Source organism: Mus caroli, chromosome 2 (assembly GCF_900094665.2).
Source record: "Mus caroli chromosome 2, CAROLI_EIJ_v1.1, whole genome shotgun sequence".
NCBI lineage: Eukaryota > Metazoa > Chordata > Mammalia > Rodentia > Muridae > Mus > Mus caroli.
This window is the reverse complement of record NC_034571.1, coordinates 155,526,839-155,544,530: the sequence shown is the minus strand read 5'-3', so window position 1 is coordinate 155,544,530 and position 17,692 is coordinate 155,526,839. Positions and strand designations below refer to the sequence as shown.

At 46.7% G+C, this 17,692-nt stretch overlaps 1 protein-coding gene across 4 annotated transcripts in view; it reads right to left on the bottom strand.

Moving 5' to 3' along the window:
- Positions 1–17,692, bottom strand: part of Pkig (cAMP-dependent protein kinase inhibitor gamma) — a 71,205-nt gene that overhangs the window by 26,195 nt on the left and 27,318 nt on the right. The window contains exon 1 of one of the 4 annotated variants that reach the window (XM_029474340.1): positions 7,974–8,089. The exons of the other annotated variants lie outside the window; for them this stretch is intronic. The gene's annotated coding sequence lies outside the window, so the exon portion shown is untranslated. Of the gene's footprint in view, positions 1–7,973; positions 8,090–17,692 lie in introns of those variants that run through there. 4 annotated transcript variants of the gene reach the window in all.

Sequence of the window (17,692 nt, the reverse complement as noted above, 5' to 3'; positions counted from 1 at the left end):
CCCTGAGGCACTGTGAACCATAGGCCCACATCCCCAGGCCCTGAGGCACTGTGAACCATAGGCCCTCATCCCCAGGCCCTGAGGCACTGCGAACCATAGGCCCACGCCCCCAGGCCCTGAGGCACTGTGAACCATAGGCCCACATCCCCAGACCCCGAGGCACTGTGAACCATAGGCCCACGTCCCCAGGCCCTGAGGCACTGTGAACCATAGGCCCACGCCCCCAGGCCCTAAGGCACTGTGAACCATAGGCCCACATCCCCAGGCCCTGAGGCACTTTTTTCCTCTTTTCTTTTACATCATGCATTCATCACTTCGCCCAGTACAGATGATGAATGAATATTGGCTGACCACATGAAAATGCAACCAACATGAACTAAAGGTGTAGTGGCTTCAGTGCCTTTTAGGCTTGCCACCACTCTCTGGGGCCTCTCCCAGGACACAAGACAACAGGTTTGTTTTGTTGGGACTTATTCCTCTATCAGACTGTGTAATTAAAAGCCTTATTCCTGGGAGGCTGGCTTAGAAGTTATGTTCAGATCCTGGAGTACATACCAGCTAGCTCACAAATGCCTATATGCCTGTAACTCTAGCTCCAAGGGATCTGACCTCCATAGGCACCTACACACACACACACACAACATGCGTTATGTGTATGGTGTGTGCATGTATATATGTATAAATATGTTTGCTTTACTCTAAGTTAATTATATTTATGTTTACATTAATTTTTTTATTCATTTACTTAGCTGTGATAGGGTCTCTCTACATAGCCCTGGAAATCACAACCTACACCAGGCCTGCCTCCAAAACAGAGTTCCACCTGCCTCTGCCTTTGTGAGTGATGGGATTAAAGGTGTGTATCATGCCACGCCTGGCTTCCTTTTATTTCTTTAATCCCAAGAAAGTTTTTTTCCTTGGGGGGTGGGGTGGGGAGGGGAGGATGTTTGTTTTTAATTTCTTGTTATTTTATTACACATTTAGTTTGATATCTTCTTTGTTTGTTTTTTTTAATGTGTCCCTGTGTTCACATTTCCTGTGTGTACCTGTGTGCGTCAATGTTGTGTGAGACTGAGAGACAGAGACAGGGAGTTGATGCTGTCATCCATACAGAGTGAGAGAAAGACAGAGACAGAGAGGGGCGTTATGATGCTATTGTCCATACACTTTCTAGGTCACAATTCAAAATTTTTCAGTAACTGTATGGTTGCTGGCTACCATCTTGGCTGGTGACTTTTAAAAAATATATATCTTGGCCAGAGACAAGCAGGGTGGTGCACACCTTTAATCTCAGCACTAGGAAGGCAGAAGCAGGCAGATCTGAGTTTGGGGACAGCCTATTCTACACATCAAGTTCTGGCCAAGCCAGGGCTACACAGTAAGACTCTGTCTCAAAACAAATAAACTAGGGCTGGTGAGATGGCTCAGTGGGTAAGAGCACCCAACTGCTCTTCCGAAGGTCCAGAGTTCAAATCCCAGCAACCACATGGTGGCTCACAACCATCCGCAACGAGATCTGGCGCCCTCTTCTGGAATGTCTGAAGACAGCTACAGTGTACTTACATATAATAAATAAATAAATCTTAAAAAAAAAAAAACAAATAAACTAAAATAAATAAAAATTTAAAAGGTTGGGGGCTGGAAAGATGGCTCAATGGTTAAGAGCACTGACTGCTCTTCCAGAGGTCCTGAGTTCAAATTCCAGCAACCACATGGTGGCTTACAACCATCTATAATGAGATCTGATGCCCTCTTCTGGGGTGTTTGAAGACAGCTACAGTGTACTCACATATAATAAATAAATCTTAAAAAAAAATTTTTTTAAAGATCATAATATCCCCCTTCAAATTCCTACCACAACACCATGCAGGAGCCCTAACACCCACAGTTTTGACTAGAGGTCAAGACCAATGGAGGCGGCAGCCCCTCCCCTCTCAGATGGTAGCTCATGTCTGTCTGTCATGCAGTCCAGAACATGGACTGCAATTGGAGGAGAGGGAGCATCACAATGCACACTATAGAAACAAACCAACAGAACATCACTGATGACTTTAGACTCCAAGTCACCCATCCCTTTAGTTGGGGTCCCCAATCCAGGCCATCCCTGGGGGGTGAGGGGCCACTGCACTTTGTGAGGAAGGGTTCCTTCTAGCCCTCTGAAGAGTGGGAGACAGGAAGGTAAAGGAGCAAGTGCCTTGCGGTGGCTGCAGCTTCCAGATGCTTCCAGCACAAGCGCTGCAAAGCTGTAAGCACAGGAACTGGAGGGAGCAAGCACGTGCTAAGAGAGTGGCCGAGCTCAGAGTCTCTGCTGGATCCACTGACTTAGCACTTCACAGCCCTGCCACACATTTCTCTTACTCCACTTGGCACATGCCGCAGTAACTGTTCACTCCTTTGCTGTCTTCCCTGGATCACAGGGCTTGGGAGGTACCCCACTGTGGAGTGCTTGCCTGACATGAACTTGGCTTAAACATCAATGCTTTGTTTAAAACAAACAATACAAACAAACAAAAAACAACCAACAACAACCCAGAAATCATGTGGAATTTTGACCCAGGCCTGGTATCATACACCTCTAATTTATAGCATGACAGAGGCAGAGGAAAGATGCATGGTAAAGGCAAGCCTCAGCTATTTAGTGAGTGTGAGTCAGCCTGGACTAGATAAGACCCTGTCTCAGAAATAAAGTGGGTGGAGGATAGGACACAACAAAAGCTATGCCTATGATCCCTTGCATTAGTGCTTAGTGTTGTGGGAATGTGACGGCCAGCCCGACCTGATGGCACTGTGGTATTGCTTGCCCAGGGAGAGACCATTCTATCCCGGTCATTAATATCACTTCTTTCCATTTTCCCGGGGTGGTTTAGTTTGTATGACAATTTATACATGACTCCAGTATGGTGGCTAAGGAACTTAAGGCTGTACCGGGCACCCCTTAAGTAGTCATTGACCTTTTTTTCCTGAGATGCATGAGAGATCCTAGGGGCCTGCAGATGGTGTTGCTGCTGTGAACTAACTCCGTGCTGTGGCTTTTGTAAACCCACCGTGGCTGTGGGCAGGATGAAATGGTCTCTTTACTGCTGTACAATGGAGCTGAGAAGAACTGAGGGCCATGAAGCAATTTTCTTGCCCAGCTGTGGATTCCAATGAGCAGGAGGTAAGTGTGGTGCCCACCATTATGAACCCTTCCTTTAGCATGCTTTGGCTCTAAGGCTGCCATCCTGCTGGCAATAAGAATAAATTCAGTTCATCTAAATTTGAATTGAGTCTAAGTTTTGGTCTTTGCCAGTGGATTCAAACTCCACAACAGCAGGGGAGCCCTGAGCACAAATTTACCAAATGGTAGGGGCTGCATCTATGAAGTACACAGAGCTGACCTAGAGCCTGGGACATAAGTGTGCATGAGCCACCAGACACTTTGGGACTCTGAAGGTCCTTATCCTGTCCAAAGAGCCAAATGGAAGCTGTCATTTCTTCGAACATCGACAAAGCTCTTAACACTGGGAAATGTTGGCTTCACAGAGTGCTAAGTTCTACTGTGCACTTCAGAGCTGAGTGCAGCGCTCGGAGAAACCATGCCTTTTAGAGGAAGCCAGGCCAGTGTTGAAGCATTTCCAGGCGATGGTGAGCACAGCTGGGGGCCATGAGTAATAACTGTTTCCAAGCGTTCCCACCTCTGTCTCTGTAGGAATCACTTCTGGCGCCTCTCCCTCAGCTGAGGAGACTGAGGGTGCTCAGCAGCCTCTCCCTGCAGCTGCCAGGCCAGGGCCCTCGGCTCCCCCAGGAGAGAAGCACCCCTTCTCTCTGCCTCCGTGCTGATGGCGAACTTCAAGTTGAACACTTGGTGTCCGGGTGACAGAAAGCAGCCCTGAAGCCTGGTTTGTAGAGCCAAGAGGCATTCCTGAGGTCCTCACAGACACACTGCCCTGTGAGTGCACACACCAGCACTCTCCCTCCTGTGGTACAGCAGCAGTCCAGAGCATGCAGTTTGGTTTTACTTTGTTGTTTTGTTGTCTTGTTGCTGGTGGTGGTGGTAGTGGTGGTTGTGGTGGTGGTGGTGGTGAGTGTGCACGCATGCACACCCTGCGTGTCAGTTCTCTCCTTCCTCATTATTCTGAGACCTGAACTCAGATGGGCAGGCATGTGCAGCAAGCTCTTTTATCCTCTAAGCCACCTTGTTGGCCTTGTGTTTTTTCGTTTTGTTTTGGTTTTTGTTTAGTTTTTTTGAGACAGAGTTTCTCTGTGTAGCCCTGGCTATCCTGGAACTCACACTGTAGACCAGGCTGGCCTCGAACTCAGAAATCCGCCTGCCTCTGCCTCCCAAGTGTTGTGTTTTGTTTTTATCTTGTTGTTTATTTGTTTGTTTGGGCAACAGGGTTTCACAGCCCAGGTTGGCCTGGAACTCATTCTATATAGGCTTGAGGTTCAGGATAGCCTGAAACTCATGGCTATCCTCCTGCCTTAGCATCAAGTGCTAGGACTACAGGTGTGAATTGCCATGGCCAGCTGAGTTTGGTACTAATATATAGGTGCTAATTTACTGTATTTCATCTACCCCCACAACACCCTGTGGGATTGATCTGAGTGTGGTCCCAGCTTTGCCCACCTCTATTCCTAAGATGCTGTAAACTCGCCTCCAGGGTGGCACACGTCAAGAAAGCCTTGTAATGGCACTATGGTAGCACAAACAAGAAACTAAAGCCACCCTTACCTTGCATATGAAGAAGACATGCCACCTCTTTCCACCCCAGTTTCCATGCAGGGACCGGGCAGCCCAAACCCCACCCTTTCAGAGCAGCATGGCCTCACTACCACCTTAGAAAGAAGGATGGCCTCTGTCCAGAGTCACCAATGCTTGGGACCAGGCTGGGGGTGAGGCACAGAAAAATATCTAGGCCTCCCACTGTCCTTGCTACAGGGTAGCTACAGGTTCACCTTACACAGCCACTGGGGAAGTCTGCAGCTTTAAGATATGCCAAGGGCCTCTGAGAACTCTCCCTCTAACCCTGACCTTACTTCAAAGAGTTTCCAAACAATACATCCTCCTGAGGATTAGGGGCTCTGGTGGCCTTAAAGACAAAGACTTAACAAGACCTGGAACACAGCTGACTTTGGCTTTTGTCTCCATCCTAGCTGTGGACGTCCCTTTTCTGTGCAGCTGCAGTGGTGGCCAGGACACTAGGTTAAGAGAAAAAGGGCACATAGGCAAGTACAAGGGCACTTCCCCCTTTCTCCGCTCATCTCTCCTGACAAACTAAAAACTAGAGTGGTAGGTTTAAGCTGAAGTGGAATTGTTCAGGCTGGAGAAACAGCTCGGCAGTTAAGAGCTCGGTCTCCTCCTCCATAGGACCAGATTCGATTCCCAGTGCCCACATCAGCTAATTACTCAGAAACACCTCTAACTCTGGTCCCAGGGGATCCTATCAACGCCCTCTGGTCTCTAAGGGTATGTGGGGCTCAGAGTCATACAGGCACACACACACAGTTGCATTAGTAAAAGTAAATTTAAATGAAAACAGAATTATCTCCTTCACCTATGTGTCAGACTTTCTACAGATTGCAGATCACAGCGAAAGGCTAATGGAGACACAGGAATTGAAGTTAGCCAATAAGTACGTACAAGGAGCTCAGCTGACTTACGGAAGGAGTTCAAAAGAATATGGAAATATTTACCCTCTGCAAAGATGGGCAGGGGATTCACAGTAACCATCTACTAAGGTAAAGGGTTGACCACTGACAGGGTGTTGACTAACAGTCATTTTTTCTAAGCCCCTCTTAAATACAAATGCTTGTAGACACCAACTTTTCCCCTCTTTCAGGCACACCAAATCTGTAGAAAACCGTAAAAATTCACAAGCAGCTTAATACTGCCTGTGTGTGTGTGTGTGTGTGTGTGTGTGTGTATGCATGTTCATGTGTAGGAGGGACATTCACCTGTATCCGTCTGCCTGTATCTCTGTGTGCATGAGTGTGGAAGCCAGAAGCCAGCCTCAAGGACCTCCTCTATCCCACTCTTCTTCTTCAAGGCAGGGTCTTTCATTAACCCTGGAGTTAAGTGGGCTAAGCTGTTTGTTGGTGAGCTCTTGAGAGCAGTCTGTCTCCATGCCCCAAACTCTGGCATTACAAATGCACTTACCATTACACCCAACTTTCATATAAGCTAGGATCTGAATTCAGGTCTTTGTGCTTTTAAACAAGCAAGCACGTCATCCACTGAGCCATGCCTCTTGCCCAGTGTCCTCTTGATTTTCCCACCTGGCTAGTTTTTAGCCATGTTGAAATACTAAAAGCCTAGGGCACTTTGCCCAAAGGTTGTAACGGTCAGCCTCAAAGAAAAGAAGTATCCACAAGTTCATCTGCTCTTGTTCCCTCATTTCAGTACAAATAAGAAAACTCAGAGGCCAGCACTTGGGAGGCAGAGGCAGGCGGATTTCTGAGTTGGAGGCCAGCCTGGTCTACAAAGTGAGTTCCAGGACAACCAGGGCTACATAGAGAAACCCTGTCTCAAAAAAACAAAAAAAAAAAAAGAAAAAAAGAAAACTCAGGTCCAAGTGTATGAGATGCTGCCCAAGGCCACATACTTTCCTTGGGTGACTTTTCTACATGGTGGATTTATTTTTTTGTGATGCTGGAGACAGAAACCAGAAAGGCCATGTATATGGTGGCAAGTGCTCCAGCTGGGCTCCACCTATTCCATCTCTGCTTTTTGCCTTCCAAGGCTGGAATATTTCCCTCCTAGCTATAAATTCTCAAATATATTTAACCTGCTTGGCTCAAACCTATCTGTATCTCAAGTTTCAGGGGATTCTGCACCCATTTCTGCCTCTGCAGGACCAGGCATGAAAGGTTCAGACAGATCTCTAGCACATATACACAGGCAAAACATTTATACACATAAACTATATAATATATAATTTAAAATATATTAAGTATATTCAACCTAACTGCGGAGTGGGCCACAGCATGCCATAAACCAACTCTAGCACCAACTCTAAACCAATTCTGAGGACCTCAGCTGAGATCCACCAAAGGGACCTAGAGGGGACAAGTGCCCCCCACCCCCTGCACAGGGACCAAGAGGGAGCAAGCCCCCATCACCCCCTGCACAGGGACCTAGAGGGAACAAGCCCCCACCCCCCCCACCCCTGCTCAGAGTGGCTGGCTTGTTGAAAGTCCTGAAAACAGGCTCCAAGAGCAAGAAAGCCTAAGCGCTTACATATCTGTTTACTCTCTAGACACAAAGTTTTAAAAGGAAGCAAGGAAAAGACCACAAAGCCAAGGCTAAACATCACTCCTTCGGAGCCTAGAGTTCTCCACACAATTGCTACAATATCTGGAAGGTAACTTCACAACCTAAGCAAACTGGCATTTAACATATTACCAGCACTTGAGAGGTGGAGGCAGGAAGATAGGGAGTTTTTTTTTTTTTTTTTTTGGGTTTTTNNNGNCNGGGTTTNNNTNNNTAGCTCTGGCTGTCCTGGCACTCACTTTGTAGACCAGGCTGGCCTNGAACTCAGAAATCCGCCTGCCTCTGCCTCCCGAGTGCTGGGACTAAAGGCGTGCGCCACCACGCCCGGCTATAGGGAGTTTTAATATACTAATTTTATATATGTGAGACAAGTCTTTCTAGAATTTGCAAAACGTTTTTAATTGGAATTTTAAAAACCCTCTGTAATCAGATAACCATTACAATTTTACGGACCGCAATTTCTAAGGTTTGACTTGGCTTTTTAGCCTGTATGTGGGCAAGCGGGTGCTCTGAAGGCTGGAGAGACTACTGAAGCTATGAAACTATGTGGAGAAAATCTCCAGTGGGGATGGAGCCAGCCTGTGAGAATGAGGCTCACATTCTGCAGCCTTGGACAGCTGCAGGGAAGGCTATAATGTCGGAAGCAATCGTTCATGCATCAGAAGATAGAAACAGACCTTTGTGGGCAGCAGGCTGGGGTGAAAGAAGGCAAGACAGTACTCACAGGAGCCAAGTCTCCAAGGCCAGGGATCCTAGGTCAGATGGGAAGGTAGAACAAGAAGCCAGGACTCAGAAGGGCAGTGCAGGCTGGGGCAGCCAGCTCGCTCCTGCCCTTTCTCTCTCCCTGTGTCTCCTAAATGAAAAGCACTTCGAGGTTTTAGTGGGTGTTTCCCAGTCTCTGGCCAAGTAAGTCTCCATTTGTTGTAATCCAATTCCCGGTCTGATGATGTCAACCACTCAACCCACTTGCTCAGTTTCCACCTCTCTGTCCACAGGAGAGATCCATTTCCTTTGGACAATGAGCCAGAGGGCTGTAACTGCATCCCAGGCCCGTCACATTTGTCAAACATCCTTCCTTCAATTTTCAATGCTGCGGCCTCAGTGACAAAAGGCTTCCTATGTAGTCGGTCAGTGGCCAGGACTCCCCACATAAATCTGCCTCTTAGTCCTTGGGAGGACGGTGGCTGCCTGCGTGTGGCTGTGCTTCCATTCATTTCTTTGGGGTATGATGTGCTAACCAGGCAGAAGCCTTCTCTGTGTCTCTCCATCTCTGCCCTCTGCTCAGTCCTCCAAACTGTTTCATCACTCTAGCTTCCTAGGAGTGTGCTGGGCACAGTACGTGCATGTGCCCTTTGTTCTTATGAATATACACAGGAAAGGCTGGGACACAACACTGCTCTGTTGCCTGGAGAACTGGCTTCAGGTCTTGGGCCCTGCTTTAAGCAAGTCACAGGTCTTTGGTTTCATCAGTAAAATGGTAACATGGGTGTCTTTCCTGCCTGAAATTCCACTGGAAACCAGTGTGTGCAGAGCTTCTTATCAAATGAATCTTGGAGCATTCTATTCCATGCTAACAGCCACATGCCTGAGCAGGAAGAAACCCTGGCCCAAGATGCCTGGCCTTGTGGACTCCCGGGGTCCCCTTTATAGGGGAACTAAAACATTTCTCTGTGAGAAAACCCAAAAGAATTTAGTGAAGGAGTCCCAGAGGGCATGAAATACAACAAAAACTACTAGATAAGATAAACAGTAAGAGAATTTAACTGTCCTTAGGGACAAACCCAGCAACCGCTAGGCTAGATAACAAGAATGTTGCATGTGCAGTGTGCTCCACCAAGGAAGATGTGGCAAACCTCTCTCTCTTGCCTGTGAGAAGCAGGGAGACCTAGGCAGGGACTGTGAGCACCACGAAGAGTCAGGGACAGAATCTGGGTCCGACATGACACATAACCCCACTCCCCAGACCCCAGTCTCCACCTCTTAGTTTTCCTATCTTAAATGAGATGCTAGTGGCTTCATTTTAGAATTATGAGAAGTGACACTCAAAAAGGGACAGAGACAGCAGTCAGTACAGACCAAGTATGCTAGCTCATGGACAGATGTTGGTTCTCATTGTGGTACATCATCTATTTTGATTCTCACAACACCCCTAGGAGAATTATTATTACTCTCTTTCCTCAGTAGGAAAATAAAACAGATGTTATATGATTAGCTTAAAGTTACACAGCTTGAAAACAAAAGGGCGTGGTGGCGCACTCCTTTAATCCTAGCACTCAGGACGCAGAGGCAGGCGGATTTCTGAGTTGGAGGCCAGCCTGGTCTACAAAGTGAGTTCCAGGACAGCCAGGGCTACACAGAGAAACCCTGTCTTGGGGAAAAAAAAAAAAAAAAAGGGTCAGAACTAGAAAGAAACTGAAGCTCTTAACTCCTAAGTCAGAATGAGCATCACACATGTGCCAATGCTATTCTTATAGCACACCCGACCCAGATGATAACGGAAGCACTTACCACGTGAGAGGGAGGGCCTACTGACATTGTGACCAAAATATCAGGTGGTTTTAACTGCCTCTCCCCAAAGGGGCAGAGCAGACCTGCGTATAGCTACTTCCATGGGGATGGAAGTTAGGGCTGGAACTCTGCTGGTCACAGCTCTTTATGGTAGATGGGGGAGGCTGTGGCCCTTTGTAACTTAACAGGAATTTTAATTAGTTCTCAGAAAACGCTGATGTTTATCAGGACTCAAGCAAACAAGCTCTTCTTGGGAGTGTATTTGCCAACCAGAAGGCTTTGGACAAGTTGGTGAACTGTGGTGGAATAAAAACCTCCAGCTTGAGAGGAGGGGAGAGATGTGAGGTCTGCGGGCCCTGCCTTCCTGCTACTGTGGATAACCTACAGCAATCCGTCTGTGCCTTGGCTGTCCAATGGAGGATGAGATCATAACTTCCCCCAATAAGTTCTTTGTGTGTACTGTATGTGAGTACATGCTTGTGTGGGTGTGTATGTAAAAATGTACACTCGTATGTGGAGACCAGAGATGCATGCCGGGTGCCTTCCTCAATCGCTTTCCACCTTATTTCTTTTTAGATTTATTTATTTTATTTCATGTATATAAGTGCTTTGCCTACATGCATATGTGTGTTCTTTGTGTGTTGGTGGTACCTACATGCATATGTCAGATGAGGACTTTGGATCCCCTGGAACTGGAGTTTACAGTTGGCTGTGAGCCACAGTGAGGGTTCTGAGAACCTAACCTGAGTTCTCTGTAAGAGCAGCAACCTGAGTTCTCTGTAAGAGCAGCAAGTGTTCTGACCACCGAGCGATCTCTTCCGCCCTCCACATTAGTTTCTGAGGTAGGGGCTCTCACTGAAGCTGGAGCTCACTGATTTGGCTAGGGAACAGATGCATGCAGCCATGCCTCACTCCTATGTGGGTGCTAGGGTCCTCATGCCGTCATGGCAGGCATCGTACTGACTGAGGTATCTCCTAGACCCTTCTAGGTTTTTGTGAGGATTAAGTGACTGACACATACTGTAAGTACAAAAATATTTGCCACAACAACAACAATAACGCCCAATGTCTTAATAGTAAAGACACAATTTTCTAATTCTGACTGTTTCGTGGTTCTCTGCCCTGGTGCTGAGTGAGAGGAATTGGGAGGAAGGCACTGGACTTCTCCAGAATGTCAGACTGAGTCCTGCACAAAGGTCTTCTGAGAGCTGCTGGGGGATGGGAGGAGTGCTCTGTCTAGAGGGGCTGGAGACTGACCCATTGTTTAGCTGTGCCTTTACCCCACAAGCACAAGGGGCATCAGGAAATAAGGCTGCTTTGTAAGAAAGTTCACTTTACTGACACTACCCTCTGGCTTGGAACAAAAGTAATGGGAGCTCATTCACAAAACATCAATTTCTTCAGCATGCTGCCCCTGGCACTTGCCTTGTGGATCTGTGGCAGAGTGCATGAAGAGAGCATGCTGCCACCACCAACCTACAGGCATGGCACATGTCTCACAGCTGACAACAGTAGACACACATGTAAACCAGGATCACGCACAGCCAAGCCTCACACACATGTCATCTCACATCATCTGAGTGATGATCAAATGGTCAGACAGGGGCTCTCATGAGTACTCAGTAGGACAAGCATGCTGATGGGGGCAGAGGGGGGCGGGTGAGCTTCTCAAAAGCCCAGGAAGGAAGCCACCCAGGCTATGCTCTGGCTCAGGGATGGATCTCCAGGGCCAGGCCTGATGCTCTCACACCTCATGCCATTGCCTCTGAAGGGCCTCTCCGCAGACACGTGAGGATGGAGGGGAGGAAAGCGGTGCAGACTGAGGGGCTCACACAGTCCTTCACAATGAAGCTGCCCTTGACCCTGCCCTTTCAGCATCCCCAGTGCCACCTTAGGCTCTTCTCTGAGCGGCTTTTATTCCCAGGCGAGCACTAGGATCCAGGCTAGGGTCTTAAGGAAAAGATCTGTTTCTGAGAAATATTTTGTATGGATTATGAGACACCTAGTAGCATAAGAAAACTCATAAACAAAAACATTTGTCGGATGTTTATCATATGCAGGTGACAGTCTATATTTCTGTATCCATTAGCTCCCCAATCTCCACAGAGCTCCTGCGAGGCAGACTCTTCCTCCTCTTACACAGGCCAACTGGGCCATCTGTTCAGCTAGCAATACACTGGTGTTTCTTTTCTCTTTGTTTGGCACTTGAGGACTGTCTGTATGTCTGTCTGGGTGTGTATGTGTGTTGAGGGCTGGTGGTGGTGGTGGTGGTATGTGTGAGAGGTTCTCCTAATGTTTTTAGACTGGGTCTCATTCTGTAACCTTGGCTAGCCTAAACTTGTGGCAACCCTCCTGCCTCAGGCTTCCAAATGTTGTGATTATCGGCATGCGCCACCACAGCTGACCACAGTTATCTCTTAGCAGGAATGTATACATGAATAGATTCTGGCTATCACTATTCACTTTCTTGATGCACAGAGCTGCTGTAAACTGCATGCTGTTTTGTTTGTTTTGAGACAGAATCTCACTAGCTCTGGCTGTCCGTGAATTTACTGAGAATTCAGGCCTTAAATACACAGAGACAGCCTGACAGTGCTGGGATTAATCGTGTGCTAGACTACACCCAGTTGTGCATGCTTATTTAAAAAAAGAAAAACTGCATCTTGTACAGCCTGTGCCCTATCAAAGGCAGGCTGCAGATTACAGCTTACTTGTTCTTTGTGCCACAAAGCTACAAAGGCAATACCTTTTTTCTAGACAACAGAAAAACATACCGAGATTTACAGCTGCAATGAGAGCTTCTTGCCATTATATTTTCAATTATAACAACTGCTTATTTAAAAAATGGTAATCTATAGAAGAACAGGGAAAAAAAGGCAAGAAAACCATCGGCCTAGCATGCAGCCCTAACCAGAGAGCCTCCTAGTGTACAGCGTACAGATCTCAAAATCAGGTTTGGAATCAGAAATTTGAATCATTTGGGAAGCAGTGCAGTCAACCCCACAAGAGTCACAAAGACACCTTCAGAAGATCTACTTGAATTCTGTACACAGGCCATGCTAGCCCTTGACTTTCCAAGGATCAATCTTCTCCCTGTGGCTAGTAGGACACATGCCACCACCCCTGCTTTTTAAATGACTTCTGGACATTTGAACCCAGGTCCTCACAGTTGGAGAGCAAGCACTTTACTAAGCCACCTGGTAGTATCCTTGCAGAAGGCAGAAGGTTCTCCTGAGGCTGCACAACCTACAGGTTTAACAGGATGCAGGTTGACTACTTTGGGTCTTACTTGCCACTGCCACTCTGATGGCCCTGCCCTCTGGTTCTGATTACTCAGATCCCACATGAAATGCCACTTTCTTGAGGAGGCCTTGTTTGGAGTCACATTAGCTCCATGCTCTTAGCTCAGTCCACTTTTTTTTTTTAATTGGATATTTTCTTTATTTACATTTCAAATGTTTTCCGGTTTCCTCCCTCCTAAAAACCTCCTATCCCATCCTCCCTCCCCCTGCTTCTAAGAGGGTGTTCTGACACCCACCCACCCACTCCCACCTCCCTGCCCTCGATTCCCCTACACTGGGGCATCTATCGAGCCTTCATAGAACCAAGGACCTCTCCTTCTATTGATGCCTGACAAGGCCATCCTCTGCTACATATGCAGCTGGAGCCATATGTACTCCTTGGTTGATGGCTTACTCCCTGGGAGGTCTGGGGAGTCTTGTTGGTTGATACTGTTGTTCTTCCTATTGGGTTACAAACCCCTTCAGCTCCTTCAGTCCTTTCTCTAACCCCACTATTGGTGACTCTGCACTCAGTCCATTGGTTGGCTGCAAGCATCTGCCTCTGTATTTGTAAGGTTCTGGCAGGGTCTCTCAGGAGACAGCCATATCAGGCTCCTTTCAGCATGCACTTCTTGGCATCCACAATAGTGTCTGGGTTAGCTCATTCCTCTTAGCAGATACCTGCTATGTTCTCCTACCAGAGTGGAAAGGCCAAAACATCTCTGATATAGCCATTCCAAGTGCCTCAAACTACTCTCACTAAACACACACACACACACACACAAAGGAAAAGACAATGGAGAGGGAGACACAAGGCAAAAGGGATCTTGATTTTAGAACAATCCCAGAAGTTCAACATGCCACTGATTAGGAATTTCAGGAAAGAAAGGGCAAAAAAGGAGAAGATAGGAAAGTATCCTTAAAAAATTGAGGCCGGGCGTGGTGGCGCACACCTTTAATCCCAGCACTTGGGAGGCAGAGGCAGGCGGATTTCTGAGTTCGAGGCCAGCCTGGTCTACAAAGTGAGTTCCAGGACAGCCAGGGCTATACAGAGAGACCCTGTCTCAAAAAAACCAAAAAAAAAAAAAAAAAAAAAATTGAGAAGATTCGAGAGATGGAGGAAGACAGTCTTCAAGCTCAAGAAGAGAATAGAGTGCATGGTTGACAGCCACTTAATCTTGCCCAGATCTGAAATCCCAACACTTGGGAAGGTGAGGCAGAAGGATGTTGAGTTCAAGGACAACCTGGGCTATACAGTGAAGCGTTTTTGTTAAAGAGTAATATAGAAATAGATGGTCTTGTTTAACTCTGACTAGAAAAGTGAATATGTAAGTGAAGTGGAGATCTTTGTTAATTATAAGGGCTGTTAATTATTGCATTTGAGATACTAAACATAAAAAAACTGGGTGTTGTTTGTGGGGTTGTGGGGTTATTTGGTGTGTGGTAGCTCAGTGGTAGAAGGCTTGCCTAGCTGCTGTGAGGCCCTGGCTTTAATCCAGGCATCATAAATAAACAAACAGGCCATGCATGGTAGAACATAGTTGCGATCTAAGCACTATGATAAAGGCAGGAGGATCAGAAATTTAAGTCAGCCAGGCAGTGGTGGCACACGCCTTTAATTCTAGTACTTGGGAGGCAGAGGCAGGTGGATTTGTGAGTTCGAGGCCAGCCTGGTCTACAGAGTGAGTTCCAGGACAGCCAGGGCTACACAGAGAAGCCCTGTCTTCAAAAACCAAAAACAAACAAAACAAAAAACAAAAAACAAAAAAAAAAAAAAAAGAAAGAAAGAAAAGAAATGTATGTCAGTCTTTAGCTATATAGCGAGTTTGGGCCCAGCCTACACTATAGGAGACTACAGAAAATTAAAAGGCCAGTGATACTAACATAAATAGTTGACTCAGAGTGAGAGGACACAGGAGAACGAGGCCATTCTGGCCTCATATTTTGTTTTGTTTTTTAAGTTGGTCTTGGCCAGGCACAATGGCACAAAGGTTTAATCTGAGCAATTTGGAGCGCAAGGCCAGCTCACAACAAGTTCTAGGCTAGCCAAGGCTACATAATGAGCCTCTGTTTCAAAAGCAACAACTCACCCATTCCCTCAGTTGTGTCTTACCTGTACTTTAAATTTTTACCTTTTACTATCAGTTATACATCAGCTTTCATTTCAGCTGGTCCTTGTGTTAACGTCACCATCTCTACGCCCAATGTAACTGCAAGGTTGGAGCCCTCAATCACCTAAGGGTCAGTGATGAACCCGCTGCTGTCCCTGACAGCTCACTGTGTGCATTCTTAGTCCTAACTGTCCCGACAATCCCCGGGACCCAGCCATCCTCTCCTTCACATTCTGCTACTTGGGTAGAAACCAGAAAGTAATTTCATGTAAATTTTCTCATCATATCAATGAAAATGGAGGGGGGGGGGCACGACTATCCTCATTTGAAAAATGAAGAGTAAAAAGGTAAGTAATGTATTTGCTCAAATATTCAGATTCCTGACCCCTATCTATCGCTCTTTCTACCTGACCTTCTCATCTGCCACAAGCCTTCAGGGCATTTGACTGGCAGCCATGGTAAATGAATCCCGCTGAAGAGAGATAAGAGCAGGCAGAGACTAAGGAGAGACCCCACCACAAAGGAAGCAGAGTAGTCAGCCATGGAATGTCCTCGGTTGCTCCGTCAGCATTCTGTATGAGCCTTGAAGGGGCTCTGGAAATGCCAGCAGCCAGAACCTGACCCAGCTCAGACAGCTGGTACAGAGAGCTCAGAGCTCTTCTCATAACTGATGCCACTTTTGTTGGTTCCAAAAGAAACATGCATGCCTCTGCTCTGAAAGACACCACCTGCGCCTCCCAAATCTGCCTTAGTCCAGCCATGTGGTCCAGGGCTTTTAAATTCTGCCAATAATCTTGACTAGGGCTGGTCTAGAGCAGTGGGGTAGGGTGACACAGCCTCACAACAGGAGGGGCCAGAGCTAAGTCCCATGAGTGGAGGTAAATGGGCAAACACCTGATCCAGTCACTTAAAGCTCACAGAAGCTGGAGACTCCACCAGCAGACAGGGCAGGATTTGGGTGCCAAGCACCGAGATGCAGACTGCTCCCAGCCTGTTCTGGCATGTGAATAATAGCCAAACAGCAGCTAGGGGAAGAGGCTGTTTACTTGAGTTCAAACTATTTATAGCGTCAGCAATCTGCACATATTTGGATGACAAATCTCTGGGTTTCAAGTGAGCCGAGCTTTGCTCCTGGACAATTTCAACAAACACATTCCCTCCCCACGCCACCCCCGGGTCCCCCAACACGTGTTGCCCTCAGGATGTCTAACTTGAGTTGCCGAGCTTCTAAAGATTATAAAAAGAAATCACATTTCAAGAGCATGTGACTTTTAATTCATCTATCTATGGGTTTGAAATACATAATATTTCCTTTAAGGCTTAGATCATGAATCTCAATCCATGCACATTCTTTAATAGTTTCCAAAGATCCCATAAACTGCCAACAGTATCTGAATGACTATAATCAGCATATTCTGCACTGCTATAACGCTGTCATGCCCAGCTCAAGACCTACACAAAGAACATTTCTTATGACACAGTTTGTGTAGGAGGATAATGGTTTTCAGAAGTGATCTACAAATATGTAACCATACAGGCGTGCCAAACACACAGCAGAAGCATTCCCCACTGACTGCAGAGCAGAAGCAGTCAGTGCAGGATTACAGAGGCCTCTGAAACTCACCGCATGCCACATGGGAGAAAGGTGGGCTGCGACAAAAGGCATGCAGAAACTTCTGCAGCTTTAACTCACCAACAGCATGGCCAATGAGTCCGTTTGGGAAAACTAGCTACCTCTAAAAGCCACTTTGTTTTTAGAGCTAGGCATTGCCTCACTCTGAAGCAAGAAAAATGGCGGTTGTTAGGTCCATATGCAGGATGGCTGCATTCAAATGTAAACAGCTGATCAGTGAGAGGAGTGGTGCTGGACCAGCAGTGTATGGAGAGGGAACACGGCTTGTCTTTGAAAGGACTGTCCTGTTTCCTAAATCGTTCCTCTTGCTAATAACACTTACTAGAAGATAAATGAAAGGTTCAAGCAAATCTTGAATTTTTATTACTTTTTGCTTTGAAATAAAATCTTACTACATAGCCCTGGCTAACCTGAAGCTGATTGTGCAGAACAGTGGGCTTCAGATCTGTGGCACTCCTCCTGCCTCAGCCTCCTCCAGGGTGCTGAGATCAAGGTATGTGCCCCCATGACCAGCTTATACTTATGATAATGCAGAGGACAGTACCCAGGACCTCAGGCATGCTAGGTAAATGCTCTATCATTTGCAACCCCAGCTTTCAATGTGCACTTCTTGGCCAAGTGATTCTCAATGTGGACATTTATCACACAAAGATAACCAGAGAAGAACCTTAAGTAGGTGCATCCATCAGTGTTTATAAAGCAAGCATCAGTGACATATCACCAGCTATCCAGAAACCTCAAGTCTACTGACTGGTAAAATAGGAGCCTCATACCAGGGAGTCAAGATTAACTGAGACAAGTCAAAGTACCCAGTTCATAATTATGGTTCCCAGGGCTATTCACCTCTGTAAAGGGATGGATGTGTGTGTGTGTGTGTGTGTGTGTGTGTGTGTGTGTGTGGTTATGAGCA